This window comes from Ipomoea nil, unplaced genomic scaffold (assembly GCF_001879475.1).
Source record: "Ipomoea nil cultivar Tokyo-kokei standard unplaced genomic scaffold, Asagao_1.1 scaffold0642, whole genome shotgun sequence".
NCBI lineage: Eukaryota > Viridiplantae > Streptophyta > Magnoliopsida > Solanales > Convolvulaceae > Ipomoea > Ipomoea nil.
The window spans coordinates 5,682,539-5,700,682 of NW_017617070.1; the positions used below are offsets into that span (position 1 = coordinate 5,682,539).

Consider the following 18,144-nt stretch of genomic DNA (forward strand, 5'->3'; position numbering starts at 1 on the left):
CATGTTTCCCTCGAATATGACATTTTAATGCCGGAAAGTGTCCTAAACCCATTTCCTTCCCCAAAACCCATCTGATTGTTCATGACGCAGCCGTCGGACCAGTCTGCCTCGTTCCACTACTTCGCAAACTTAGGCCGGAACCCTTCCAGATTCGACGAATTTCCACAGATTCGACGAAAAAATGGGGAGGGAAAAAAAAGACATGCAAAAAGACTAAAATACCCTCAATTTTTTAACCATTAACAATTTTCGGCGAAACTTGACCGGAAATTTGGCTGGAGTGACCAAAATTGAAAAACACTGCATATTCAAGGTATTAAATTGACACTTTTAAAAGTCAGGGACGGAAATTAACAAGATCCCTATAGTCATAGGACCAAATTTGAAATTTCCTCTATATTTTAAATAAACATAAAAGTGTATATTTCAAAAGTATTTATTAACTAAAATATTTTGAGCAAATACCAATTTTGGTCCCACGAGTATTAGTAAAATGACAGTTTTGATCCACATGTTTAATTCCTACTAATTTTCATCCACGACTATTGTTTCTGTACCAATTTTCATCTACAACTATTATTTTAGTGCCAAAATTGATCACGCCGATCACCCTTCGTTTAAGACATGCTGAAATATGAAATTATTAAGGGTAGTTTCGTCCTTTTTAAATTTGGATCCTTATTTGAACATGAATAAAGGGATTTAAGCTCTAAGATCTATCACAATTCGCAGTTTACCTCCTCAAATTAGGGTAGGATGAGGAAGAGAACTGCGAATTGGGATCGATCTTAGGGCTTAAATTCATTTATTTATGCTCAAATTAGAATCTTAAGTTGAAAAGGACAAAAATGCCCTTAAAATTTTTAAATTTCGGGATGTCTTAAATAGATGAGTGACTGATGTGATGAATTTTGGTACTAAAATAGTAGTCATGGATTAAATTTGGTACTAAAATAATAGTTGTGGATGAAAATTGGTAAGAATTAAACATGTGTACCAAAACTATCATTTTGATATACTCGTGGGACCAAAATTGGTATTTGCCATATTTAAAGTATTTGTGAATATATTTTAGAAATTACTACGAGAAATTTGAAACATTTCTAAGATTTATATTTCCAAATATTTTCTAAGAATAATATTGTTATAATTCCTAAAATATATCAAGGAAATATATATATATATATATATATATATATATATATATATATATATATATATATATATATATATTTTGAACAAAAATATTTATATATTTAATTAGTCTGAAAAAAAAAGATATAAGGAAATATTATAAGATTGTCAAAATATTTTATGGTATTAGGTATTTAATTTTTGAAAGAGTCTAATACTTTAAAATTTTCTTCCCAATTAATATTAATATTAAATACATTAAAAGATCTCCAAAAAAAAATTAAATACATTAAAAGAAGAATTAATGAATTTGTATAATGTATATATTATAGTAGGAAGGAAAAAATTCAAATTTATTATTTAAATAAAACTAGATTCCAATCTTCTCTTCTATTATAATAAAGCAGAACCCAAAAGTTCCCGCCAAAGGAAAGGAGTGGGCGCCAGTTCACATCTATAATAAGGGGTGGAAGTAATTGTAAACGCATGCATTTTAAATTTTGTTTTAAAACTGATATTTAAATGTCTTGGAACTTGAAAGGTTGCTTGAAAGCTCTTCATATACTTAAACTATTATTACAAGCCATCAATACATGTGTGAATACAAAAATGAATTTAATTGGGGATGACTGTTGCAATTTTCAAAACTAATATTAATTTTAAAATGAACTTTCCTATCCTATATATATATATGTGGAGGAAAGAGCGAAAATGAGCAGCATCCATTGCAACCTCGAGGCTGCAGGGAAGAAGATTTGGGAAAGCATCCAATAAGAGGAAGAAGACATTTGGTTGAAGATTAAGGTGTGTTGAGGCCCACAATTGAGAACAACTCCAAAGATGAACCTTTTACAGGAGGGAGTTTAGCTGATGAAAAATGGCAGCTGCAAAAAGAAAGAGTTCTGTAAAAATAAAAATCAAATGAGGTATCAAAATCTATCTATCTATCTATCTATATATATCATATATATTTTATATAAAAACACAATTGCTAGCTTATTTTATATTTTTATGCTTGGCTTTAGTATAAAAATACCAACAATGCATCTTAGAGTAGTCTAGATTTATAATTTCTACCATTGACTTTTTACAGAAAATTGTATTTGTCTGAATGAAGTTTTGGGGTCTGGCAGGGGCTGGTCGTCCAGGTAATATAGTATTAACTGAAATCTGTGAAAAAAGAAAGAAAATAAAGCAATCCTACTATCATTTTGATTTCCAGTAGGACAAAGGATCAAAATGCATTCAAGCATATGACTATTAGCAAGAGGAATAAACACATACAAGAGACTTAGAGTGAGAAATATGAGTATTTTAGCAATTACAAAAATGCAAATTCAAATGATTAAGTAAAATTTTCCTTGGATAAGTAATATTTATCAAGGTATCATGTAAATATACCCGATTGGTGCTTTAAACTTATCTTGATGTAATGCCTTACAACTGACTCTATAATTGTTGTTCTGTTATGCATGTCAGCATGTGTGAGTACTTCTCTCATCAACTTCCGGTTGAAAGAATGGAAGAGAGTCATGTTAAACATATAATTCTTTAAGTATATTGTATTCTTGAATGGACATGAAGTGATATAATTTTATGATATCCAGAGAATTATCTTATATTATTATTGTTTTTTCTGCCAAATAATCTTGCACTGAAGTTTTTTACAGAATATTTTATTTGGCTTATAATCAGTAGTTTTGCAGGTTAGAGTAGTGTATAAACAAGTGATAATGTGTGCTGATATCTTTCCAACACAAAACACAAGTAAAACAATGCAAGTAAGAGTATACATAATGAAAAAGGAAACAATTACTTGGCCTCAGAAAAATCCAATACAATCATTTTCAATGTAGTTTCACCAGGGGGTCTATTTTAATCTTCTCAACTAAATTACTTCACATGTCACTAAAAATATGCAGTACATGTAAAGATAAGAGCATCACCATCAGAGAATTGACTTCTCAGACTGTCAATGTAATACTTGATTTTAAACAAAAAAAACAACTTCACTTTGGAGTATCTTCTTGCATGTTTAAAAAAAAAAAAAAATAAACATGATGCGAATATAAGGATTTATCCGATTTGCATTGGAAAAGAGTACAGTTAGAATAAAGTGGCAGACAAAATGAAAGTGGAGATTACACTATATCAAATTGGTTGATTTCAAGAACCAATTTACACATAGATGGAAAAAGGAAATTGTATACCTGGTAGGAAGAATGAATTGATGAGCCATTTGAGCCGCACGAGCCACTAGTGGAGATCATGCCGGAGGGCAATCCGGAGATGCCGATGGCGGAGTGCGGCTGGAGAAGCCGATGGCGGAGATTCTGAGAATGAAGGAAACAAAGAGAAATTATCGACAGATGACAGATGTAGTATTTTAGGGAGAAGCTCCTCAGTAATGGATTAGGGTTGGGTTTGCATATTATATTTATAAAAAAAAACTGGCATACTGTCATAAACTACCTGTACACCAGAGAACCACTGCGGCTGTAAGCACAGTTCCTCAAAGCCCCACCACCAACCACCGGACTACCATCATTGATGGACTCACACTGTGATTAACTTACATACTGCCAACGCAGAGAACTGAAGACCAGAATGGAAGAAAGACGCTAATCTGGATATAATCTGATAAAGTTTAGAGGATCACAGGTCGGATGGAGACGCAAACCCTAAGCTACGGAAGAAGCTAGAGACGGAGAGCTACTGCGTTAATGCTTGGAGTGGAAAATGAAGAACGCGAAGCGTTTTGCGTAATTTAAAATTAGACATACGGGCTGAGCTTTAATTTCTAATTTTGTTGGGCTTTGAAATATATTGGGCCTAATATAAAATTTAAATTATGTACATATTTTGGGTTGGATCAAAATATAAAATGTAAAGATGCTGGAAAGTGTATATTAATTTGTGTTATTTGTATAATGACTTTAATAATACAAATAAATAAGTTTATATATATATATATATATATATATATATATATATATATATATAATTTATTTATTTATTTAATTATCTTATTTGTCAATGTGTATTGTTAATCATTCGAAATATGTATTAATTGTAGTTTGTGTATTGTATTTTTTATTTTTTTAAGTATTACATGTTATATCCGACCGGCAAGAAGTGATAGTACTTATTCATCTTCAAATGGTAATAAATAAAAACATTTTTTTTATCTATTATAACATTACAAATAAATCATGAATATTTATCCGTGCATCGCACGGGACAAATACTAGTTTTAATAATAATGTATATATTGAGCACATCTATACTACCAATAAAAACAAAATCATACTATTGTAAATTCCCGCTCAAACTACCTCCCAAGCTATTACTGTATAAAATCTATTGTAATAATTATTATGGTAATTAAGCTAATAATTAACATAACGCTATCATTCTTCTATATATATATATATATAATTATATTTATATTTATAATTATACTCAATGTATAAAAGTATAATTGCACAATATTAATATAATTACTTAATAATTATTATGGTAATTAAGAAATTAATTGTACAGATGTTAGTATAATTGACTAATAATAATTATATTAATTAAGATAATAATTACACAAATATTAGTATAATTACAATTAAACATGAGTCGTTGAATTTTTTTAATATGAGAATTGAAGCATGTGCTCCATCTCAACTAAAAGCTGTAGCCGCTTATGAATGGCGCTAAGATTTGAATCCATTACCTTTGGTCTGGCTCTGATACCAAATTGAAGCATGTACTTCATCTCAACTAAAAGCCTAAGCTGATAGTTGAATTTCACATTAATGGCTATATGCTCACAATGAGAACAAAATAAATTATTATTCTCACTCTTCCATTTAATTATTATGGTAATTTTATGCTAGCTAATCTCTCTCTATATATTTTTATACTTAAGGTATAATTGTATAATTGCACAATATTATTATATTTACCTAATAATTATTCTGATAATTAAAGAATTAATTGCACATATATTAATATAATTGAATAATTATTATAATAATAATAAAGTTAATAACTACCATAATAATACTATAATTACAATTAAACATGGTCGTTGGATTTTTTTTATTATTATCACAATTAAATTTATTCTATATATATATATATATATATATATATATATATATATATATATATATATATTTATTTATTTATATTATAATATCTCAATTCTATTGACAAATAGAACATTTAATTTTGGAAAGAGTACAATACTTTAAAATTGTCTTCCCAATTAATATTACGGAGTACGTATTCCGTAATATTGAATATAATCATCTACCAAAATATTTAATATAACTTTTTCATTATGGGAATCAATCACATTAGGTGATTTTGCATTCTCATAATCTTATTTTTCATTTTAGAGATAATCATATTACATAATGTAATCTAACAGTATAATCTTACCTATATAAACGAATCGAGGGAGCACATAATTATCAATAGTAAAGAAAAGCAAATTTATAAAGAGTTGCATATATTTGTTAGGAATGGCAAAGTTGCAAAGTTGCCAAGTTGGGTGTCTTAACCATCCTTCTTGTAGTGTTTATCATCTTAGCAGGTTTATTTCTTCTTCTTTTTTTTTTTTTAATATATTTAAATTATTTTGACTATTCTTTCTTATGTGTATAATGCAATTTATTTTTGGGGAATATTTCTTATTATTTTAATTTATCCTTTTAACTTTATCAATCGAAATACATTTTATACTTGCAAAAAAAAATTAAAAAATAATTTTTAAAAAAGAATGTAAAAATAACAAAATAAAAATATCTAATTGATCAATTATGATAATAATATGACCAGTTTTAATTTGCATCATTTTCTTTGTTTTTTTTTTCATCAGACATTGTTGAAGTAAAGTGCGATCTTAATTGCTGCTTTGACAGTCTGATTAGACCATGTAACGACGGAAATTGTAATCAACGCTGCTTTCAAAGTAATTGTGGCAAAGGAGGCAAATGCAAAACCATAAGCTCAAAACCATATTGTCATTGCTTTTGCTAGCCATCCAAACCCAAACCTCTCAATTTATTGTGTTGTTTGGTCATCATTGCCCAATTCAATAAAAATATAAAAATTCATTATGCTTGAGCCTATTCAAATGGTTTGTGTCTAATCTATGCAGAATTGTCGTGATTTTTATAACATTTGAGCAATTAAAAATTTAACATGTCATATTCGTTGGTCTCTTGACAAGTGTTGAGTGAAGATAATCACATGACAGTCTATGCTGTCAAGCTTTTTATGATTTACTTCTTCAAAGTTTACTTCAATTCCTTTCAGTATTCTTCTCCCGAAAATGCTTCCTTCCATTACACATTCTGGTTATACTTTTTCTAATAAACTTTCTTTCTGTAGAGAGCGAAACAAGTTTGCGATTTATAATAAAGAAATTTTTAGGATCTACTATCTTTAATACATATAATTTGCATCATCAAAATTTATAAAAAATTATTATTCGTGAACTACATAGATAAATCACACTTCTTAAACTAGTAGCTCTCTTAAATAAGATAATTTAAAAATTAATTGAATAAAATTGATTTTCCCAACTGATCCACTCCTACATAAAAAGGTGTTGAATTCCAATTAGCTTGGATAAAAGTGTTAAAGACTTCTTGAATCCGTTTATACTTAGATCTCATTACCAAGCAACTTGAAACTTACGAGTTACGAACAATATTCTTTAGCTTGTTGATACTGATTACCATTGATATAGCCTCTTCATCAGGTGACCTTTCGAATTGGTTTAACTCTACTACAAAATTAAAAGATGTGTTTCATTTCAATAGTTAGACATCACATTTATATTTTATATATTATATTCTACTAGAAATTTTAGCAAAATTGACATTTTAAATAGTCACTTTTTGGTACAAATATTTATGAGGTACATTTCTAGTTTGGATCAAGTCAAAATGTGTTCGAGTTCTCTAAGTGAGATGAAGAAAAAAAAAACGATATACTGTAGATTCAAAATGGATAAATAAATTGATTTACAAATTGTACTTAATTTGAGTTGAAAAGGCATGGAAAATGGCTTCCCAAGGTAATCAGCCTTCCTATCTAAATATTTATTTATAGATACATAATATCTTAACTATGTATATAATTTGAATGTCATTTTAAATCAAGGTCTACGATTCTCATGGACCATGGTTCATGGTGTAACAATTGACATTTGCATGGGAAATTATACCATGGACCAATTTCTACCTTGTATTATGAACACTGGTCCAAAATGAAATTCAACTTATGCGCCTACAATTAACAGATTATATACCCATAAATAAATTGAAAGTACATAATATGTTAACTTGTGTTGGCAAGTGTTTATTACTTATATGAAAAAATGTAATATTTATGAAGAAAATGTAATACTTTTTTAAAAAAATGTAAAAGTATTACACTTTTCCATATAAGTAATAAACACTTTATTCCTAATTAATATTACATTTTTCAATATAAGTATTACAATTTTCATCTTAATCCCAACCCGTCTCACACAAACTTTTGCCTATATGAAAAGTCTCAAATTGAAACTTTACTTTTACAAGACATTTTATGACACCCAACTACTTTCAACAATATTTTTTTTTTTATAATTGAAAAAAACACCAACTAATTTGGCCCAACATTATAAAATAGATAAGTGTCCAAAAAATAATAGTTTAGGATGTTAAATGACAAAAACAATAATCTGAGGCTAAATTTAGGATGTTAAATGACAAAAACGATAATCTGAGACTAAATTTAGAATTGCCACCACAGACAAGGGATCCTTTCACTCTCCTTTCCTTGGAATTAATTATTATTATTATTATTATTATTATTATTATTATTATTATTATATATCTTAGTTGTCGCTTTCAAAAAAAAAAAAAAATCTTAGTTGTCAAATTTTTGTAGTTTCAGTATGCATGTAATTACTTAACTATATACCATTTTATAAAAAGTAATTAATGCCCAGTTTAGGTTTTTCAAGTATAGTGGCATCCAAGTCCCCAACACGTTTAAGTCCATTTTAGGTTAGGGATGTCAATTTAGCCTGAACCCGATGGGCCAACCCGAAAAAAAACGAAATCGACAGGACTATGGCCCGAACGGGCTAGCCCGATAAAACACATTAGTCCGACGAGTCCGAAATCGATTAACCCGATACCCGATAGGGCTAGCCCGAAATTAAAAGGGCTAGCCCGACAACCCGAACTATTGAAAACTATTCTTTATTATAGAAGTGATGTGAAACCTAACATATATGGAATAATTATTATACTTTAAAATAAATAAATAAATAAATAAATAAATAAATAAATATATATATATATATATATATATATATATATATATATATATATATATATAATTTAAATTAAAACTTAAATTTTTAGTTTTATAAAATTTAAATCAACTTTAATCTAATATTTTGACTAAAAATTGATGAGGACGGAATTTTTCGTCCCCGCTAAATTCTCCGCGGGAACGTAAATAGGGACTATTTTTAATTTTTCGTTGAGGACGGAGATGGGGAGTATACTTCCCGCCCCGCCCCATTCCGTCCCGCCCCGCTCCGTTGTCATCCCTACTTTAAATATGGGTACTCACTTTCAGTTTCTAATTTTAGTTCAGATGGTTCAACCCGCCCGATTAGCCCGACAACCCGAAGTTTAGGGTTAGGGCCAAACCGAACCCGAGAATAAAATATTAATAAACCGATTAGCCCGAACCGATTAGCCCGACAACTCGACAGGGCTAGCCCGAAACCGAGTGGGCTGGCCCGATTGACATCCCTATTTTAGGTTGAAAGACAGAAACGACGACTTTGCCCTTACTTTATATAACCTAAACAGTTAAAATTGACAAAAAAACCATGGTGCTTAAAGTCTTAAATTACTAAATTTGAAGAATTACATGTACTTAACTTGAAAGGTTAAGACTAAATGTGGTGATGCTACTATATTCGGAAGGCACCGTACCGACGGACACTAACTCGTAAAAAATTTATCTTTAAAGTATGTATGGAATGAAAATAATTAATTTTCAAAATTTTGTATTATAAAACTACTTATTTATTAGGAAAATTTGCACTTTTTGTCTCTAAGTTACAGTGTAATTGTAAAATTTCTCTAAATGTTGGTCGTGTTCACTTTTCGTCCCTAAGCATTATTGGTGTTTTACTTTTCGTCCTTTTATTGACTTTTCGTGCTTACTTTTCGTCTCTAAGCTTTAATAATGTTGCAAATTTTGTCCATAACTTTTTTTTAGTAAGGGGACAAAAAGTACAATACCAATGATAATTTAGGAATGAAAAGTGAATGATGACCAATACTTTGACGAATTTTACAATTACCCTATAACTTAATTACGGACGAAAAATGCAATTTTTTCTATTTATTTTTAAGTTGAAAGAGAGGCTTGCATTGCATCTACTCAAGGAGAGAGGTTTGCATTGCATCTACTCAAGGAACTTTATTTTCTTGTTGTCAGTCTAGGACATCACGTGTGGCTTTGCTCTAATTGTCTTTTGGTTGGGTTATGGACGTTCTTGTGATTAGAGACTTAGTTGCGTTTGGTTCGAGTTATCTAAGATAACCAAGGTTATATTTAGTTGGTTATATAAGATTTCTATGTTTGGTTGGAGTTATGCAACATTCACATGGAATAAAATTTACCCTCCACATCATCTCTTTCCCTCTTTTGAAGGGAATGTGATTCCCTTAGAATTCTTAGGTATTAAAAGATTCCCTTGACATTTTACTAATTTTGCCCTTCATTTTCCATCACATTGCTTTGTTTTTTTACCGAAAAGTTAAAAAAAATAATAAAAAAAATCAAAATTAACCTTTCGGTTAAAGCAAGCAAGCTGAGTTCACTTTGCTTAACATGAAAAATCAACTTTGTGGAAGCCACATTTGAATTTGTAGAAATTAAAGAATCTGTAATTCTGTATGTATGAAGCCACGAGTCAACTTTTCGGATGAAGGAATGAATATTAATTAATTAATTAATTATATATATATATATATATATATATATATATATATATATATATATATATATATATATATATATATATATATCAAATTTTGCATGGTTACATGCATTGGAATATTGAAATGCATTAAAATATATTAAGGGTATTAAAGTAAAATAATCATTATAACATAAATAACAATACTTCAACCAAACATGTTTATATTATATATCTCAGTTTTTACCAAACACAGGAATCTAACATTCCCAGTAATCTAACATTTTCAACAATCCAACATTCCCTAAGGCAATCTGACATTCCGTGAACCAAACGGTCCCTAGAGTTGCTAAATGTAGTGCCTTAATGAATGATAGTGCTTTGTAAGGCTGGGTTAAAAGATAATTTTGTTTATAAATAAACAGAAGTGAAGAAGGTTCAGAAGAATTATTTTGAGTTAATAGATTTAGGGTACTCGGGCTATAATGTATTTGTCACGTTTAGTTCTAAATTTTTAAATTAACCACTTGTCATTTTTCGATTTTTAAATTGTTTTCATTCGTGGTTCAAATTAACTATCTAGGACTGGTTAAATTTTAAAACTTGAAGGATCATATTAAATTACTTGGATCACGAATAATAACAATTTAAAAGTTGAAAGATCACGTGTTAAGCGTAGCAAAATCATTACATTTGGGGGACCCAATAGGATATTAACTCAGTTATTTTTGTGCAAAAAGACTATTTAAGCCAATTTTGATTGTACTTGCGCGTAAGCATTCCAACAGGTAGGTTTTTAAAAATTGTCAAGAGTGGGATTTGAACCCACGCCCTTTCGGACCAATACCTGAAACTGGCGCCTTAGACCAACTCGGCCATCTTGACTCACTTGGTTATTATTTGGTATTAAATTTATATATCTAGACTTTGAAAGATGTCCACACGATTTACTGTTGGTACCTACTAGTATATTTCGCTCGATATATTATAACATATATTATCAATTGCATAAATTATGAAATTTATATAATGTGCAATGATTTTAAAAAATGTATTAAAATATTATATGCAATATTTATTATCTACAACCCCAAATTGTACGAATTGAATCTATTTTTTTTTTTTAAATGTTTCAATAATTGAATTGAAGCATGTGTTTTATTTATATATATTAAATAAAAAATTAAGTAGATAGTTGGATTATACATTTAACATGCATCCTTACATATAACACATGCATGAGTTACTTTTTCACAACAAGTGGACACTCAAGATATCACTTCATAACCTTTCATGTCATAGCAATTATCTTACCTTTTAGACTTCTCAATTTTTAAATCACAAACTCTACAAAATGCCACATTGAACATTTTAACATTCTCAACCCTTGGATAGCTTAAGCACAGTTAAAAACTAGATTATTAAGAATCTAGTACTCGAAATAATATAGATATGAATTTGGTTACGTAGTATAGTTTAGATGTTGTATAGAAATTTTTAATATAGGCATAAATATAAATAACAAAGTTTTCGGAGATTCCTTCTTGAATCTTGACTTATAAACTAACTTCTCATTAAGTTACTTAGATTGAATTGTTCACATATATATACAACTTTATCTAAGCACTCATCATATAAAGGAAGAGAGAATTCTTACTTACAACTCATGAAATAAGATGTTTCATACCATTTTGCAATGTGCTATTTATAGAAAAAAGGGGAGATATATAAATATTTAAAATATTATTGATTTCCTCTCCCTTAAGTACTTAGCTAGGAAGAAAATAATTTTATATAATAAGTTGCACAAAAAAAGTTGCTCAAATGTTATTGCCTTGTTGAAAGAGAATTTTGGCAATGAGTTAATTGTGAATACCTTACGCTTGCTTCCTAAAAATTATTATTATTATTTTTTATCTTCAAAATGTCTTCAAGGTTTGGTGCAAGCAAGGGAAAATTTCTACCAATATTGAAATTCAACTATCATAACTTAATTTGCTTCACATAGGTAATCATTCAGCATTAAATGCTTTAATTTGTCTTCCAAGACTAAGTTATGTGTTTGAGGTGTTTACTAGAGTTAGTTGGTTGATGACAACCAAAGAGGTGCCTAAGCAACTAGCTAGGCAGTTAAAAAGTTTCACAAACAAGCATGTGAATCATCTTCAAGTAGATGAAACAAGTAGGTCACACAACGAGTTAGTTTTTTGTCCAACCAAGTAAAAGTCTAAAAAGAAAGGGGGTGATGAATAGGCTTCTTAATTAAAACTTAAAGATTTTTTTGAGAAAATGAAATTTTTCGCACAATGAAACTCTTGAACTTGTCAAGTTTAGATTTGTAGTTTTGTTTAAATATTGAATGTAAGCGTGACTTTTGTGAAAATGGCAAATTATGGTCCACACAGTGTTATGTGGACTATAATAAAAGTACATTTTTAATATACTAAATGTATATTATGTTTGTACTGAATGTACATTTTACAATATAATATACACTCAGTACAAAAATAATGTACATCACCTGAATACAATGTACATTATTTTTGTACTGAATGTACATTATTTTTGTACTTAATGTACATTATTTTACAATTACAAAATATGGTCCACACAACTTGTGTAGACCGTGATCTACACAATAATAATTGTGTGAAAATAGTATGGATTGTTAGTCAAATATAGTAAGTAAAGAGCGAGAGATTTTGTACTAGTTTGAAAAAAATTCTTATTCCACCCTTTTCTTTATAACCCAGAGAGAAATTTCACTATGTATTGATACAAATACAAGTGAATGAAGCGTTTCGCACACAGTGCTACTTGTTTCCACCAATGATCGATTGTCCTTTGAGTAAATCACGAGCTCCTGGTCAATCTACACTGAGGGTCAGCCGCCAAGTTGTCTCACTTAAATGATCTTCCAACACCTTTCAAGGAAAGAGATGCATGGTTGTGTTTTGAGTTGGACTTCATAATCTAGATGATTCTTTTTGCTTAGAATGCTAAATATTGCTTGAAAATTTTTCTCACGCACACTTTCAAGAATTTGTGAATCAGTTTCTTGTTCTAAAAGTAACATGTCATTTTGATATATTAAATTTTGATATATTTCTCGTAGTCATTCCTAAAATATATTCAGAAATACTTTAAATATATTTTAGTTAATAAATAGTTTTGAAATACACACTTTTATGTTAATTTAAAATATATAAAGAAAAGGTTTAATTTCTATATTTTAGGAGTTTATTCCCAATTAATGTTAATATTAAATAAAATAATAAAAATATTAATAAGTTGACATTGTTGTAAAATTGATATTTCCACATTTATTATTTTGGGTAATTGATGTGATGATCCGGACATATGACAAGTGTATTATAGACCGATGATGTCATTTTTGTAAATAAAATTTTAAATATCCATTTGGGTGAAAAAAATTAAAAAGAAAATGCACAAGCAATCTATTTAAATTTGTATATAAAATTAATTTATAGGCAGCTAATAATACTCCAATTTAAAACTAGATCGAGTTAGTTTAATTTTATTCGCAAATACTTCTAACAAAACTAAGACTTGTAATATATTTAATTGACCAATGAATACTAAATATGATACATTCCTTTAAAAGGTTTATTCTAAATGGTTACGAAACGTTCAGTGTGTTTTTGTGTTTGATTCCTAACAAAGACAATGACAAAAATGATTGGGTGGTTTTGATCCTTCAACTTTGCAGTGGCCTCCAACACAATTGTTTTGTTTGCAGAGGTCATCACATTTGTTGTCTTCAGCCTCATTGCCAGGAATACATTCTCCAATGTGATTGTTAAAGCAACATTTGAGATCTTGGGCACAGGTTGGTTTCATAATATCTGATGAAAAAAAAAAGAGAGTGTCATATTATTTATTCCTTGTAATAATAAATGCAATATAATTACATACAATATATATATACATACACACACACACACACACACACACACACACACACACACACACACACACACACACACATATATATATATATATATATATATATATATATATATATATATATATATATATATATATTAATGAATTGAATTGAATTGAATAGATGTTGGTTCTCGGCGCTGCGCTATGCCTTAACCACAAAATTCTCTGTCTTGTCATATCCTACTTAAAATCAATGGGTAATAAGTAGATAGATATTAACCATTTAACCATATCCTTCTATGCTAAGGCACATCACTTCATCTCAAACTCAAAAACAATTTAAAATAATTAATGAAGAAATAAATAAATTAAATTAAACCTGATGACAAGATGAGCATTGAAACTAGGACAATTGACAGCACACCAAACCTAGCCATTCCTTAGTTTTTTCTATCAAATTCAACTCTTCTTCAATTTTCTTTCACCTCAATTATTTTGTGATTGCTCGCCTGGTCTGGTTTTTATAAGGGTGATAAATAACATATATTGAAAACAAATACAATTTTTAGGGAACTTTCTTTTATTTTATTTAAGAAACCAAATCTTTGGAAAAAGACTTTACAATTAGAAACTAATGGAGTTGTAGAAACTTTAAACATTTGGAAACAATGTTTAATTAAATAAAAGTAATTTGGATGTTTCTAAACATGTATTGTAAAGTTCCTAAAATAAAATTAATTTTCTTTAATACTGTTTCAAATATTTAATAAAATAAAAATTAATAAAATTTTAAAGAGATCTAGATATTTTAAACATTTGGAAACAATGTTTACTTAACGGTGTGTTTACTTAACGGTTAACTGAACTTTGTTGGTTCGGTCGGTTAATCGAAAATTATCCGAAGTTTGCACACTCTTACACGGAAGGATTTTATCAAAAGTATAAAATAATTAAAATTTTGAAGTATTCAATTCTTTTCATTTTCCTACTCATTTTCTGGAAAATGAAACAAACACACAAAGACAGTTTTCAGTTGTGTAGCCAAACACTGGAAAGGAAAATGTTTTCTTGAAAATGGAACTTAGTTTTATTTAAATAATAAATTTGATTTTTTTTCCTTCCTACTATAATATATACATTATACAAATTCATTAATTCTTCTTTTAATGTATTTAATATTAATATTAATTAGGAAGAAAATTTTAAAGTATTGGACTCTTTAATTTCCAAAATTAAATACCTAAAGCCATAAAATATTTTGACACTCTCATAACATTTCCTTATACCAGGACTATGTGGTCCAATGGTATCCGGGTTGGATTTCCATTTGGAAGGTTGTGAGTTCGTGTCTCAGTGGAGGCGTTATTAGCTCTTTGTGTTTCAGTAGGTTGAGAAAGTATATGAACAGATACGATCTAATAGAGCTAGTAGCATTCAACAAAAAAATATATTTCTTAGGAAATATTTGGAAATCTAAATATCTTAGAAATGTTCAAAATTTCTTGTAGTAGTCATTCCTAAAATATATTCAAAAATACTATATTTTAGTTAATAAATAGTTTTGAAATACATACTTTTATGTTTATTTAAAATATATAAAGAAAAGGTTTAATTTCTATATTTTAGGAGTTTATTCCCAATTAATGTTAATAAATCTTTTTTTATGTCACTTTTGTAAATAAATCTTTTTTTTTTTAGCAAAGAATGCATATCATCAACTAAAAAAGGTCAAAACCATACAAAGTTCCAATTGTTATGCTATGGACCCGTGTCCAACATGCATGCTGAACACAGTAACGGTGCCGTTAGTGGCACCGTTCTCTTCCATTTTTTTTTTTTTTAATTTGCCACAAAGTTCTTACTTGGCCCAAAAGTAACCAAGTTTACACTTAGCATCTAGCCCCTAAATCATACAAGGAGGGACAAAGCCCTTACTAGAAATACTTGGTCCCAAAGTGACCAATTTTACAAACAAGACTTTAGTCTATAAAACCAACCAAACTAGGGGCCATTCGGCCTTACATCAACAAAGAAACCAAACCAACACCCTCAGCTTGTCTTCACCCAAAGCTATCATCCGGGTCTAACATCGATTAGCTCCTTAAGTATGTTTCATCCAAACTCTTCAATACCCTTTACTTGGAGTGTCATCCAACCATCTCTGGTTTACTCCCAACTTTGCCATTGGTCTAATGATTCCCCCTTCAAATCAAGTCCATCATGCATGGGAGTTATATATAGCAATCCTCTAGCCCGAGAACCCTAGTTGGACCTTAAGTCCTCACCCCAAGAGTGAAGATAACTGCGATGTAACCGGGAAAGTCATTATTACCCTCACTCAAGGCAATGAGACCCACCCTTAGCTCACAAGATGATACCCTTATTGGTGCAACGCACTTACATAAAGAGACCATTTGACTTTATGAGCTAAGGAATGGTAACCTAGGGCCTCTACCCTTAGGGCATCCACAATAAGGGGATCTTCACCACATTTTAGAAAGTAAAATCCCTTTGGGATAAACTTTGACAAATGAAAAAGCAAAATCTTCATAACATTATATTTTTCTCCTACAATTCAAAAAAGTATGTCAAAAAATTAAAAAAATAATAAAAAAATAAATAGGGGTTTCAGAGTGGCCGCCAACTGGCGGCCACTCTGAAATTATATTTATTTGGCCTTCGTCCGTTACTTGGCCAAGCAACGGCCAATTTTCCGGCCAATGTTGTGCCGTTGCAATTGCAACGGCACAACACACTTTATTTATTTATTTATTTTAAATTTTTTTTTGTTTTGTTTTTTAAGGAATTAATAATTGTTTTTTTTATTTTAATTATAAGTTTGAAAATAAAAGCTTGTAATTTTATATATGTTCATTTATGTATGCAATTCATTTATATTTATTATAAAATTATAAATTTATAAATTAAATAAATAAAAAAAAATAATTAAAATATGTAGATAAAATAGTGGGTCCACAAAAAGTTGTGAAAAACTTAAAACTAATGGGAAGAAGAGATTTTGTGATTGAGTGAGATAGTGGATGATGAGGTGGATGTTGAGACTCATAAAAAGCTGGGATAAAATTTCAACTATTGAGGATGCCCTTAGAATGTGAGCCAACTCAACCCCGTACACAGCTCTGCATTTTTACGGGCAAGTCTATGTAGCTCAAGACCCTAAGCAATAGAGAAGCCCCACCACAAACCAACCCAAAGGATTGTTTATCTCAACAATTTTCTGCACCATTCTTCTTTTCCTTTCTTTTCTTTTTTTCATTTTTTTTTTTTTGCAACATTTTTCCATTATTCTGCAACAAAAATTTTAAAACATCCATTTGGGTGAAAAAATTTAAAAATAAAATGCACAAGCAATCTATATAAATTTGTATATAAAATTAATTTATAGGCTGCTAATAATACTCCAATTTAAAACAGGAGTTAATTTAACTTTATTGGTCGATACTTCTAACAAAACTATGCATACATGTAATATATTTAATTGACCAATGAGTACCGATAAAAGAATTAAAAAGTTCATCTGGGGTAGCACGACGGGCAACCACAAAATTCATTTGGTACAATGGGATACAGTAACTCAACCAAATAAAGAAGTAGGTCATCTAAGGATGTCAACCTCGCATTCATGGCAAAACTAGGTTGGAGAATGTTAACTGATCAGACCAGCCTCTGGAGTCAAGTCTTAAAAGGGAAATATGCCAAAGGAAACAAGGGAATGGTCTTGTTCCAGCCCAAAGTGGGAGCTTCAAATGCATGGAGGGGCATTACGACTGCCATGCCTATCATCACCGACAACATCCGCCACAATGCCCAAAACGGCGAGGGGGTGCGCTTCTGGAAATTAGCAAACCATATTCATAGTCACAATGTGGTGGATATGGAGATGGCGGAATAATAGCGTTTTACGTGATGAAGAAATGGAAGCCCCGAGAAACACGGCCTGGATTCTTGAAGCGGGAAAGGAGATTGAGCGTGCCTTTGATTGTCTACAACTGAAGAACGCCAAGAGACGAATTGAACCCCCACTGGACTCCATCGAACAAGCATGCGTGGACACTGAATGTTGACGCCAGCGTCAA

The 18,144-nt window shown here is 29.8% G+C and overlaps 1 long non-coding RNA gene and 1 other non-coding gene across 2 annotated transcripts; both read right to left on the reverse strand.

Annotated features, from left to right (window-relative positions):
• Positions 1-1,657: 1,657 nt before the first annotated feature.
• LOC109174527 lies at positions 1,658-3,854 on the reverse strand. Its single transcript, XR_002053093.1, has 3 exons — positions 3,607-3,854; positions 3,345-3,467; positions 1,658-2,018 (listed from the first exon to the last, which is right to left on the reverse strand). It is a non-coding gene; the product is annotated as an uncharacterized LOC109174527 (long non-coding RNA).
• A 7,088-nt stretch (positions 3,855-10,942) lies between these two features.
• On the reverse strand, positions 10,943-11,023 carry TRNAL-CAG. The gene has a single exon. It is a non-coding gene; the product is annotated as a tRNA-Leu (tRNA).
• Between the last annotated feature and the right edge of the window lie 7,121 nt (positions 11,024-18,144).